The 14,277-nt window shown below is 39.5% G+C and overlaps 1 protein-coding gene across 7 annotated transcripts in view; it reads left to right on the top strand.

Moving 5' to 3' along the window:
- Positions 1-14,277, top strand: part of HNRNPC (heterogeneous nuclear ribonucleoprotein C (C1/C2)) — a 60,344-nt gene that overhangs the window by 700 nt on the left and 45,367 nt on the right. The window contains exons 2-3 of one of the 7 annotated variants that reach the window (XM_021711573.1): positions 199-243; positions 4,047-4,566. The exons of 4 other annotated variants lie outside the window; for them this stretch is intronic. The gene's annotated coding sequence lies outside the window, so the exon portion shown is untranslated. The remainder of the gene's footprint in view (positions 1-198; positions 244-4,046; positions 4,567-14,277) is intronic. 2 more of the 7 variants (XM_008056473.2, XM_008056476.2) reach the window with 2 other exon arrangements.

Below are 14,277 nucleotides of genomic sequence, written 5' to 3' on the forward strand. Positions count from 1 at the left end.
CGTGGCTTTACATCGCGGAGCGTGCCGCATGGCCTGAGCGCAAATATTTTAACAATAGATTTATATCTTATCGCTTTTTATTTTATTATTTTCTATACGCAAACGGTGGATCGCGAAGTGATTTTTTTGCTTGTAAAAGGAAATAATTGTAATCTAACTGTATTAACTAATAATTAAAGCTGACTTTTTTATCTGCAGGTTACAAAACACTTGAATACATAAGTTAGTGGAACTTTGCTTGAGGTAGGTATTGACTGTCTTTTTCAGATAGAAACTGAAGCTAAAAGGTGTTGGTTGCCAGGGTTCTACTAAATCAGTAAAATAACTAATATGAAATTTGACCACTAGGTCAGTCAAGTGATTTTTCCGAGTTATTGGAATACTAGATTCTAAAAATACAGTATTGGAATCTTTACAGGAACCTGATTACAAAAAACCACGAGGTAACTGGAAATTCCCAAACTGCATTTAAGAAATGTTTACTTTTGAGAAATACTTTTGTTATTGACTTCCTAAGATGACAAAATTGACAAAATTTGACTTTCAGGATATTCTGACTTAATTTTTTCGTCTATCTAAGCTTTGGCAAAAACGCACAGCTCCATTTTATTAAACAAGTTATTGCAGTGCCTGCTATTTGCTAGGTGCTGAAACATCATTAAAATTTTTTGCTAAGTTAATAAAAATTACATAAATTTTAAAGTAGTACCACATTCACTCATCTGGGAAATTGCTTAATTCTCACATAAGATTTATGCGATTTTATTCACGGTGTGTTCATCTCACAAAAACTAATACTATCAAGCACATTTTAAACCAATTCTTTCGGGTAAGGAATTCGTCCCATAGGAAACCTATTTGATGGAAAGTAAAATAATGATCAACAACATTGCCGCTGCGCCTGCCCTTCCCCTCCCCAAGCCTAAACATTTTTATATTATACATAGGCTTAAAAACTAAAGTTTATCATTCTGCTGAATTCTCGGGCATGAGGTAAGGGCAATAATTGATTAATTAGAAAATCGTCTGTGTGTTAAAAATATTGTTGGCAAAAAATGTCAGAAATTAGTATTTAAGAGCCGTCGTTAACATCTGAAATTAATTGAAGGACATTTTACTTGCCCTTGAGGTATTACCTTGGGGTCAGCATGTTCCCAGGTAACAAAATCCTTTGAGTTAATAACAGGAATTACTTGGCCATGGGATTAATACCAAACCATTCTAGATGTGTTCACAACTAGATAAGCATTAGTAAAATTTTCATGCTGGCTAGAGGGAAGGATTTAAGAAGGATCGGTAAGTTCCCCTGACCTTTTCTGATGCTTGTGCCCCTCTTGGGAATATTTGGTGTATGCTATTCCTTCTGTAGATGATTTAAACATAGCTTATGTTGTAATTAGGTTTCTAAAGGGACTCACGTAGCATGAGACCTTGTTTGTTAGAAACTAGCAGAAAATTCCAAAGTAGCTAGTTCTAATCTTACAGATTAAGTGGTGAATATTATTAAGTCTTATAAATGGTGTTGGCTGGCAGTGTAACCGTTGAAAGGATCCTGGCCTAGGAGTTAGGAGAACTAGATTTTAATCCTCTCCGCTGATAAGAGTGCTTACATTTTTTTTTAACCTATGTTAATTTCTAGTTTCTACAACTTGTTATCAGATGGCTAAAAAACTGTATTATTAAAAGCAGTTTTCTAAATTAGAAATTACTATTAATAATTGCCTTGACAGTGTTTCAGTCTTCAAGTAATTTTATTAGTGGTTGTCTTTGAGGAGCATTATTTGATCATACTTAATATTTATGCTCATTCATTCTTACTGGGAACAAGGAAAATGATGGTTTTACGCATTTTAGATTTACTAGAGGGGGATGAAACTGGCGAGAATTAGAACTGCTACACCAGTGTAGCATAATTGCGGATGTTCTCCGGTGTTGGAAATTTGGGGTTTATAGAAGGAAAAAAATTTCTTTGGTGCACCTTCTATGATAGCTTATAATGTTCTTGGATTATTTATATTCAGTCAGGAGAACATTTGAAGGCTTGGTGCTCAAACTTGTTTCTGCCACAATACACTGGAAGCTTATTCAAGAATGAATTGATTACCTAGGAAATAGAGATTCCCCGTTTAAACTCTTCACAATGGTTTTCTACCAGAATCGAGGTCTAGTTAAAACAGATGGCTAGAATCTCCACAGCCAGGCTTTCTAATTGAGTAAGTTTAGGGCGGGGCCTAAGTATTTGCATTTCTACTAAGTCCCAGGTATGATGTTGATTCTAGGTAACTCAATCTGAAGAAGGGATCCACACCTCAGGCAGATTTGACAATCTAGGGATACTTCACTTTTGTAAGCCATGTCTTTTGAGTCATATCTAGGGATAGTCTTAATTGAAAACTTACAATTGGGTCTTTTTACAAGTGATAGCTCATCGATGTAACTTAGCATCTTGGAAGATATATTAGCTTCTTGACACCGAAAGATTTAAATGCTTTTTTCCCCCTACATTGTTTCTTTTTAGGCTTCTGTCTTGTAGTACATGTGCAAAAGATTAGTGGTTGAACCAGTGTTACGTATCCTGAACATTTAGACTACAGTGGTTAGACTGTGACTCCAATAAGCAAATTGAATGTTTCACCATAACTGTATTTTCTGAACAGTGAATTGAAGGAAATGCTATTGTTGTACATTTTCTACAATTTTGCATAATTATTTCCACAGTTTGCACACATTTGTACAATTTTGTACATCAGTCCAAGTGTAAAAGTTGACCTTGTTATGCCTAAACTGGTCTACTTTTTAAAAATTTACAATTAAAATTTTAGTTACGGTACCTTTTGTGTAGTCATTTATTTGTAGTTGGCTGAAGGAACACTTCTAAAAATCTCAATTAAAAGTTTTTTAGTTTACTGAAATTTGTAAAGAAGATTTAAGACCTTGTGGCTGAATATTGAAATGTGAGAAGCCAGGCTCCGTGGCTCAGCCTGTAATCCCGCGCCTTTGGGAGGCTGAGGTGAGTGGATTGCCTGAGCCCACGGGTTCGAAACCCACCTGGGCAACTTGGCCAAACCTCATCTCAGTAAATTAAAAAATTAGCCGGGCGTGGTAGCGCGTGCCTGTAGTTCCAGCTACTCAGAAGGCTGAGGTGGAAGGATCGCCGGAGCCCAGCAGCTCGAGGCTGTGGTGGCCGGGAGCATGCCACTGCCCTCCAGCCTGGGCCACAGTGAGACTCCAACTCAAAAAAAAAAAAGAGCAACCATTTTTTGCACAGGGAACTGCGGTCTAATTGGAATTCTTATCTTAGCTGATGAAACAACCAGTTGTGTATATTTTTGTGTGGTATTGTGTATCATTCTTAGAATTCATACCTTGGAATTAGTTATACTACTTGGTAAATAGTGGACCCCAGAAACACAACATTATTTAAGGGACATAATTTATCTGTTTTATGACATCAAATATTCAGCAACCATAGGAGTTTTTTTTCCATCTGTATATTTTTCATTGTGAGTGGAATAATGTGCCCCTTATTTAAAACATCTTTCCTCCTAACAAACTATTAGGTATTTGATCATTTATTGGTTTTCAAGATTAGATGAGTCATCTTTTCATCTTTACGGTAGACCATTTATCTTCAATCTATTACTCAGTAAAAATAGGTTTAAAACCTATGGATCTACTTAACTACCTTCATAATCTCTATTTGACATTTGCTCACTTCTTCATCTCTATTTGTTGGCCTGGTTTTTCTGTATTTTCTTGACCCAAACTGCTCATTATCAAGATGAATGTTTGAATTCAGACCCCTTTTGAGACCCTTCTGGGCATAATGACATGGATTTCATTAATTTATCATCTATTTGATGTTGAAGAATTATGGAGGCAGTCACTAGTACAGATGGTGACTGTAGAGGCTATCCCAGTCCCAGTGGAGTGTTATGCTATACCAAAATGTGTTAGATGCAGTAGACAGATACATCTGTCTTGGGGGTTTAGGGCACAACATTTCTGAGGAACTCTGACTCAATCTGTCCCTTCTCCTTTCACAGGGCAGCAAGGCGAACCCCATCCCTACTCACTGGAGCTCAGCTTTGATTTTTTAACCTCCCTTCCCCACCCTTCCAGAACACACACATTCCCATTCCAAAACTGATTTTATAAAGACATTTTAAACATAATGATGCAACTTGGTATGCACTACGGCAATGTACAGGTGTTTTTTTTTTAATTGTTTCCGAAAACGTGACCTGGATTTAAGATGTAATTTTTAAAATTTCTATTTCTATTTTTTCTGCAGCAGTTGGGTTAAAGGAGGAGGATCCTTTTAGCCTTTCATAAACTGACCTCTCTACTTCCTCGTGTATTTTTAAGATAGATTGATGATGTGGAAAGGGCTTTGCTTGTCTGCTATTGAGAACTTTATCCTTGCGGTTTTTGTGGAAACTGCTTTTGGAAAGAGAAAAGAAATGAACTTTACTGACTTGACATTTTTACACCTCCCGTTTTTCTAATCTGGGCTATTTTTATTTTTGTTTTTTTACAGTGAGATTTTTTTGATCTTCAGCTACAGTAAGTTATACCAATTTTTTTTTTACATTTTTCCTGACTTTCCGCTGATTTCCTTTTTATTGTTGTTACTAGTTACTATTACTTATTATAATAATACTTAATGATGGTGATGATGATGATGATAATGAAACTGATGATTTTTAACCGGATTAAGATCGAGTTTTTCTGAATGTTCGTAAGAATTTCTCCGACCTCCTGATTGACTTTGAGAAGTTTTGCATCTTGGGAGAGAAAGCGAAGGCATTAGCATTTTTAAGTGGATTGATCACGTAAACCTTTTCTCTCCCAACCCCACCCTTGCCCTCATCCCCTTCCCCACGCTGAAAAGAATTTTACTGGCTGTTAAGTCTGTGACCTTATTTTTCCTGATCTTTAACTTAACTGTTTTAGAGCATCTCTGGACGTCTGTATTTTTAATTTTTTTTATTTTTGTTTTTTTATTTTTAATCTTTCATTTGTTAAATTTTTAAACTGTGCTGCAATAAAATGTGTGTGGTACTACTTAACACCTATGATGGTGATGGCATTTTCCCAGAAAGCCATCTTCCTGTTTCCCTTGAAATCCCATCCTGCTTTTCCTGTACACTACCCTTCACAAACCACAAGCTGCAGCAACATGGATGCCCAGCCTGGAGCAGCAGCAGCCAGGATGACCTGGAGCCAGGGGGGCCTTCGGAACAGATGCACACCCTTCCTGGGTGATGGTAAGAGGTGTGAGGTCCACTTGGATTCATTACAAAGACTAGGAAATAAACCCATTTAAGTTTAGTTGATGTAGGTCATAGCCTCTGGAAGTGTTGGGGTTTAGCCTTTTGTTTATATGAGGTGTTTGCCAAGGTGGACCATCTCAGTTATTTGTAAACTAATGGAATAATACAATTTTTAAATAACTGGGCTGATTGGAGAATTTTTCATTCTTGGAAAGAGCAGCTAAAGTTTATCTCCACTTAGAAATGAAAATAGCAACAAGACACAAACTAATATATCAGGAAGTTCTTTTTTCTTAGATTATTGCAAATTAGCAAAAAAATTTCTGTTATTTAGAATATCTCAGGATTTGTGACATTTTTTGAATTCTACTTAGACTGTTATTTCATTAAAATTTAACATGACTCAAACCAAAAGAGATATGCTTGTAATATTAAAATGCTATCTCACTGGAGTTGAGGAAAGGTGATCTTTTTAACTTCAGTAGGAAAGGCTGTTTTACCTGTCCAAATCAGGAAGGATCTAGGGATGATCCTTTTGTATTTTTTATAGAGGTGGGATCTTGCTATGTTGCTCAGGCTGGGCTTGAACCCTGGGCTCAAGCCATCCTGCCTTGACCTCTCAAGTGCTAGTATTACAGGCATGAGTATTACAGGCATGAGCTGCTGTGCCTGACCTAGAGTTTTTTTTAAGGCATATTTAGTGCTGTTTTACACGGGCAAATCACATACTTGCCCCCATACCTTGCTCAAAAGTAAAATATGATAAAGTTAACATCATAAGGTACACGTACACTCAGCAGAATGGGAGAAAGCTAAAGTAAAAGGTCATGGAGGTTTTTTTTTTTTTTTTTTGAGTTGGAGTCTCTGTTGCCCAGACTGGAGTGCAGTGGCCGCTCCCGGCCACCGCAGCCTCGACCTGCTGGGCTCTGGTGTGATTCTTCCGCCTCAACCTTCTGAGAGCTGGAACTACAGGCGCGCGATACCACGCCCAGCTAGTTTTTTTGATTTATTGTAGAGACGAGGTCTTGCCAAGTTGCCCATGTGGGTCATGGAGGTTTTTTAAAGGAGGAATAGAAATCGTGGGGTTTGAGTCAGTCTCACTCTATAGCCCAGGCTGGAGTGTAGTGAAACTACAGGGGCACACCACCATGTTTGGCTAATTTTTTGATTTATTGTAGAGAGGTCTTGCCAAGTTGCTGGGCTGGTCTCGAACCCCTAGGCTCAGGCAGTCCTCTCACCTCCACCTCTGAAAATTGCCAGGATTACAGGCAATGAGCCACCTTGCCTGGCTTCATGGTTTTTTAATAGTTTCTCATTTTAATGTCTCTTGTATAAGAATGATTTCTAGCTTTGCTGCAGCTCTCTGTGTGTAGAAGCTTTTCACTATAGATTGTTTCGTTCCTTATTAATTTTACAAATTCATTATTTTATGGGTCATGTTTTTCTGTTTGAGGATATAAAAGAAGTATAATAGTTTATGATGATGTCTTAAGGGACTTGCAACCTAGTGAGGAAGACACATGAAGGAAATGTTACCATATGATTAGAGGTGTAAGCACAGATCCTATAGCAGTGTGCATGCCTATAGTCTCAACTACTCAGGAGGTAGTAAAGCAGGAGGATCCTATGATCCAAGGAGTTTCGAGACTATTTTGTAATGTGAATAATCATTGCACTAACCTGGGCAACATAGCGACTGTGTCTCAGGTACCTGACTGACTCTAAGAGATTAGGGAATGCTTTTAAGAGAGGAAATGTGCTGAACTGCTTAACTTAGGTTAAGAACAGATCATAAAAATTTGAATGCTGTGCTTAGAGTTTATATTTTATCCAGAAAACAATAGTGAGAAGCTGAAAGATTCTAAACTGGGAAGTGACATCAGATTTTCATTTATAGAAATATCAGCCGGGCTCGGTGGCTCAGCCTGTAATCCCGCGCCTTTGGAAGGCTGAGGTGAGTGGATTACCTGAGCCCACCAGTTCGACACCCGCCTGGGCAGGCAAGACCTCATCTCCACAATAAATCAAAAAAATTAGCTGGGCGTGGTAGCGTGCGCCTGTAATTCCAGCTACTTGGAAGGCTGAGGCGGAAGGATTGCCAGAGCCCAGCAGGTCGAGGCTGCGGTGGCCGGGAGTGGCCGCTGCACTCCAGTCTGGGCAACAGTGTGAAACTCCAACTCAAAAAAAATCCTATGCCTAAGGATACTTGTCCTCATTTTTTAAGTGGGTTTTTGTGTGAACACAATACATTGTGTATTGATGAGCAAAATAAGTCTGAAAAGGATAGTTGAGAACTGATCATACTCTAGGAAATTACTGATTATTTCCGTGATACTTTGTTGGGTCAGACATAATTAATTCTGATTTGGAAGAAGTAGAGCTTAGCATTACTCTCTTACAGATTTATGCTTAACGTTTGACTGTGTGTCTACCATTGTTAAACTTCTTGTCTTCATTTTAATCATCACAGCTTTGAGTACTGTTAACACATTTTAGAGCTGTGGAAATTGAACGTAAGCAATTTAAATAACTTGCCCCAAATTAGACATACCTAATAAGTGGTATAGCACAGATTAACCCCGAGAGTAAACCTGCAGATTTCAACACTTTAATCATATTAGACAACTTTAAACACCTTGACGTGTTGAGTCTTCTAGAAAAATAAATTACAATGTGGTTGACATCCCAAAGGAAAAAGCTATAGATGTCTTTTTTTTTGAGTTGGAGTCTCACTCTGTTGCCCAGACTGGAGTGCAGTGGCCACTCCCGGCCACTACAACCTCGCCCTGCTGGGCTCCAGCAATCCTTCCGCCTCAGCCTTCCGAGTAGCTGGAACTACAGGCACGCGCTACCACACCTGGCTTATTTTAATTTATTGTAGAGATGAGGTCTCGCCAAGTTACCCAAGTGGGTCTCGAACCCGGCAGTCCACTCACCTCAGCCTCCCAAAGGCGCGGGATTACAGGCTGAGCCACCGAACCCGGCTTAAATGTCTATTTTTAAAGAATCTTAAAGTTAAATGTCCTGGTTGATACATTTTGCCCTTGAATTCACAACACCTTAAGTGTCATGAAGATGTATGCAAGACAGTAAATTGTTTATTACAGTTTTGTGGTGTAGTTTTACGGAGTGTTTGATTGATAGCATTGTAAGGGGTGAAAGCACACTTTAGAAGTGAGCTTTCAGTCCATATGTGGTGGCTCACATTTATAAACCCAGTGCTTTAGGCCAAGGCAAGAGGAGTGCCTGAGCCCAGGGGTTCGAGACCAACCTTGGCAACTTGGTGAAGGCATCTTCTCTACAATAAATAAAGAAAAATTAGCTGAGCGTGGCAGCATATGTTTGTAGTTCCGACTACTTAGAAGGCTGAGGAAGAAGTATTGCCTGAGCTCAGCAAGTCCAGCCTGTTATGGCCATGAGCGTGCCATTGCCTGGGCAACAGTATGACTCCGGCTCAAAAAAAACCCAAAAAACAAACCAACAGCGAGATTTTAGTTTGAAACCAAGAAAACACTTCCTTTTGGTTTATTTATTTTTTATTTTTTTGACCAGGTGTGGCAGCTCACACCTGTAATCCCAGGACTTTGGGAGGCTGAGATGAGAGGATTGCCTGAGCCAAGGGCTTCAAGATTAGCCTGGGAAACTTGGAGAGAGCTCATCTCTATAATAAAAATTAGCCACACGTGGTGGCACACGTCTATAGTTTGCTATTTGGAAGGCTGAGATGGAAGCATTGCCTGAGTCCAACAGATCGAGGCTGCGGTGGCCAACCTAGGCAACATAGAGTGACTGAAAAATATTTGTTTAAAAAATTATTTTGTGGAGATGGGGTTCTTGAATTGTTGCCCAGGCTGCTCTTGAACTCCTGGCCTAAAGTGATCCTCCAGTCTTGATTTTCCAAAATGTTGGTTACAGGTATCAACAACCAAAGGGATTTGCCCAGTGGTCCTTTATATAAGTCTCATCTCAGTTGACTATTGGTGCCATTTACCAAGTGGAGTTCTCTTTCTTAAAATTTTTTTGCTTTGCTTCCGGATGTCTGTCATATGTTTCTGGCTGTTATTTCCCTTCTGTTGAAGTGCTCTGTTGTCTGTCTACACTCCTTGGGTTATTTCATGCAGTCTCCTGATTTTTATACCACCTATAGCTGATGATTCCCACATTCAAGACAACAGACTGAAATTCTCTTGAATGACATACTCGCCTATTCACTTAACTATATGACAACTCCATTGAATATCAAGTATTATCTTAAAAGTGCAGTACTGAGCTACTGCTCTTCTTCCCTCAAACCAGTTTTTTCTGCATTGTTGCCCTTTTCAGTTACTGAAACTCCAGTTTTCATGTCGCTCAAGCTAAAGATTAGACATCCTTGACTTTTTTTTTCCTGTTATGCCTCACCTTTGGCCTTTTAGAAAATGACATCAGCCGTTTAAACCATACCACCACTTATTGCCATCCCTTGGTGCAGTTTCAAGCTAATAATTTGTGCATTGTTATAATACATGTCTTTTGCCCCGGCCATTGTTTGTCTGTTCTCAAAATGGTAGCTACATTGAGTCCATTAAAATGCAATATTTGAAAAATGTTTCCTAAAAGAGCAGAAACTTGCCTAATGGCTGCCTATCTCGGCACTTAGTCAAAATCTTACTATGATAATAATAGTACATGATTTGATGTGCCACTTAACCTTTTACTGTCAGTTTACTGTGTTCAGCCACGTTGGCCTTAAGTATGTGTTGATCACCTTAGATATGGTTCTATCTTAGAGCTTTTCCTCTGAATTGTTTCTGATTTATTCAGAGTCAGGACCCTCAGTTTTTGAGGTTTTTCCTCAACAACCACCACCTCAGTGATGTCTTCCTTCACTTAACCCTTCAAGCTCCCTCTCCTTAAATATTTCTTAACTTATCACCAGCTCACCTATTACAAAATTTACTTTCCACTGTTTAAATGCATAGAGAGATGTTTGGAAATACTGTCAAACAATTAACACTGATTACCTCTGGGCAAAGAAGTGGGTTTTAGAAGAGTTGAAAGGAAACTTCAGCTTTATGTCTTAAAGACTGAGTATTGCCAGGTGCCATGGCTCACGCCTGTCATCTGAGCACTTGGGGAGGTAGAAGCAAGAGGACTGCCTGAATCCAGGCTTTTGAGACCAACCTAGACAACTTGGCGAGACCTTGTCTCTACAATAAATCAAAAATTAGCTGGACGAGGTGGTGCTTGCCTGTGGTTCTAGCTACTTAGAAAGCTGAGGTGGAGGGATCACTTGAACTCAGCAGGTTGAGGCATATGTGAGTGTGCCACTGCACTCCAGCCTGGGTGACAGTAAGATTCCTATTAAGAAAAAAGTGACTGAGTATTATAATAGTATTTTGCTTCACTTAAAATAGATGGCAAGACTTCTGATTTTGTGTTTGCTTATAAATAGCAGTCTTAAGAGTTGAAAACCAGCTTGCAAAACATTTAAATGGGATAAAAGGAGTCAGATTAGCATTTGAGGACATGAACTCTGGTGTGTTGCCTATGATAGGTCTGTATCAAGTTTGGATGACCATGAGTATTTTAACTCTTTGCACTCAGATGTCCCTTTGTGGGACAGAGATTGCTGGTGATGTTGTAGGACAAACTTCACCAGTGTAAATTTTTCAGAAATACATGTTTCCTTGAAGTTTTTCATCCAAATTGGATGGAAAAGCAAATAAAGAGATGGACTATATGCTGAGATACACATTTTTAAAAATCAGTTGGCAGGCCGGGTGCAGTGACTCAAGCCTGTAATCTGGGAGGCCAAGGCAAGAGGATTGCTTGAGCTCCAGCAGTTCGAGACCAACTTGGGCAACTTGGCAAGACCTTGTCTCTATAATAAATCAAAAAATTAGCCAGGCGCGTGGTAGTGGGCACCTGTAGTTCCAGCTACTTGAAAGGCTGAGGCAGAAGGATCACCTGAGCCCAGCCAGGTCGAGTCTGTGGTGGCTGTGAGTGTGCCATTGCCTTCCAGCCTAAGCGACAGAGTGAGACTTTAACTCAAAAAAAAAAAAAAAAAGTTGGCAATAGGTAGAGAATGTCCTTCCCTCCACATCATCTTTGAACAATAGACTAGGTAGTAAATTACATATTGTTAATGTGGGGGGAAGGAAATGAGACTGCATTGTCTGCTTGGGTAGAAAAACACCAGGTAGAAGAGGTCAAAAAAATTAGTTGCACAACCTATATCAATGAACTTGCAGTGCATGTTGGTGACTGTTTCACACGTTACTGTATGGTAGAAAAATATAACAAAATTTTGATTTTTTTTTTGGTCATAAGTTCCTCGATGTCCAAAATTCCATTGTAAGCCAATACCATTACAGCAAAATAATTGGCCGCAATGCCATACTATTTAATATGAAGTGATTTGTTATTTACTGTTGTGAAAAACTGCGGTCGATTTGCTGGTAGTGATCCATGAGATGTTTGTGAGTGCAAAGGGTTAAAAGTATTTCTCAAGTGAGAAGGCATTGCTGTTTTTAAGAGGTAGCCATAGCAAATTAGTGAAAATCTGAATCTTTACCTAATCTGATTCTGATTTTGCCAGTCTGAAATATTCTTCTGTTTTTCATTTTAATTAACCTGTGACTCCTGAGTTGATTTTTTTTTTTTAATTTTTCTATTTTAAAGATGGGTGCAATTCAAGGTTAGGTATACAAATGTTCATTATGCAGGTACCCTTGTTGATGAGACTTGCCCCTCTTTCCCCCGGCAGATTCCACTACTGCCAATCCTTTCTTACAGTATTACAATAATTGTTGAAGGTCTACCTATGAGTGAAAACATGTGATACGCAGGGTTTTTTTTCTTTCTTTGGATTCTCACTCTGTCGCCCAGGCTGGAGTGCAGTGGCATGCCCACAGACTCCTTCCGCCTCAGCCTTCCCAGTAGCCAGAGCTAGAGGCACATGTTACCATGCCTGGCTAATTTTTGGATTTATTGTGGAGATGAGGTCTTGCCAAGTTGCCTGGGCTGTGTCAGACCCACGAGCTCAGGCAATCCACTCACTTCAGTCTCCCAAGGTGCTGGGATTACAGACTGAGCTACAGAGCCCGGCTGATTGGCAGTTCTTCATTTCTGTGATAGATAACTCAGTATTATAGACTCTCAGTCCATCCAAGTTGCTGCGAAGTTCATGATTTTGTCTTTCTTTATGACTGTGTAATATTCCATCGTATATATGTACCGCATTTTTTTTCTGAGTTGATTTCAAAACGAATTGGATTTGACTGGGCTTGGTGGCTCATGCCTATACTCCAAGCACTTTGGGAGGTAGAGTTAAGAGGAATGCCTGAGTCCAGTGGTTCGAGACTAGCCTAGGCTTTGTCTACAATAAGTCAAAAAATCAGCCAGTCATGGTGGTGCATGCTTGTGGTTCCAGCTACTTGGAAGACTGAGGTGGAATGATTGCCTGCGCATAGCAGGTCAAGACTGGTGACTGTGAGCGTGACACTGCAGTCCAGCCTGGGTGACAGACTGAGACTGACTGAAAAAAAAAAAACCCTGACGCAAGTCTTTGGGAGTTCATTGAAACAGACTTAGATTTGTTGGGCTAGATCTGAGTCACATTTAGGAAAATAGTAGTAGCTTACAGGTTTTTTTTGTTGTTGTTGTTTTTTTAAAGACACAGGGCCCCCCCTTTTTTCCCTGGACTGGAGTGCAGTAACATGATTATAGCTCAGTTTATGCAACCTTGCATTCCTAGGCTCAAGTGATCCTCCACCTCTTGCCTCTAAAGTATTTAGGAGTACTGGCTTGTCTTGCCACACCTGACTAATTTCTTTTTTGGTAGAGACTGTATTTTGCTGTTTTCCTGGCCTCAAACGATCCTCACTCTTCAGCTTTGCAAAATGCTGGGATTAATAGTCATAAGCAGCCGGGCTCGGTGGCTCAGCCTGTAATCCCATGCCTTTGGGAGGCTGAGGTGAGTGGATTGCCTGAGCTCACGGGTTTGAGACCCGCCTGGGCAGCGAGACCTCATCTCTCCAATAAATCAAAATATCAGCCGGGCGTGGTAGCGCATGCCTGTAATTCTGGCTACTTGGAAGGCTGAGGCGGAAGGATCGCCGGAGGCCAGCAGGTGGGGCTGCAGTGGCCAGGAGCAGCCACTGCACTCCAATCTGGGCAACCGAGTGAGACTCCCACTCAAAAAAAAAACAATAGTCATAAGCTACCATGCCAAGATAGTAGTTTATAAAAATTTTAAACAATCTTCTCCAGTTTTTCTTTTATAAACCAAGCTTGAACAATCTTAACACTAAACTTCGAAATACCTTTTGTTATTTTCTTAGGCTTTAGTCCCAGAAATAAAGAATATGCACATTTTACAAGCGCTTCAATTTGGGTTTGCTCTTCAGAAGGTCATAAGAGTTTGCCTTTTTACTGACTGTTAGTGCCCACTAATACTTAATTTCTCGTTTTTTGGTTTACTTTGGTTCTTGTGTTTTGTTTCAATGTTTGAGTCTATTTTAATTATTCAGTGCCTAAAGGATTTGACGTCTTTTAATTGAATAATAAAATGTAACAGGGGTGTAGATATTATGAGTGAAATATTGCTACCATGTTGACTATATTTCTGTGTATCGTTCGCATGTAATTTTTGTTCCCAGGTATGTACTATTTTTGTGAAGAATTTTTACACCAAAGAGAATAGCGTGTATTTCCATATACTTGCCCTAGTTTAGTAATCTTTTGCCGGTGTTTTTATTTATAACCATATTTACCCATCTATCTTACCCCCATGTCATTTTGATGCAACTTCTCAATATATTTTAACTGTAAACACTATTTTTAAAATACAAGGCCTTAATTAACCACAGTTATTCCAAAGCCATTTATTAAAACGTATTTTTTTGTTTTTTTTTTTTTTTGAGTTGGAGTCTCACTCTGTCGCCCAGACTGGAGTGCAGTGGCCGCTCCCGGCCACCGCAGCCTCAACCTGCTGGGCTCGGGCGATCCTTCCGCCTCA

Source organism: Carlito syrichta, unplaced genomic scaffold (assembly GCF_000164805.1).
Source record: "Carlito syrichta isolate Samal-C Ts95f unplaced genomic scaffold, Tarsius_syrichta-2.0.1 Scaffold302382, whole genome shotgun sequence".
In the NCBI taxonomy this organism is placed as follows: domain Eukaryota; kingdom Metazoa; phylum Chordata; class Mammalia; order Primates; family Tarsiidae; genus Carlito; species Carlito syrichta.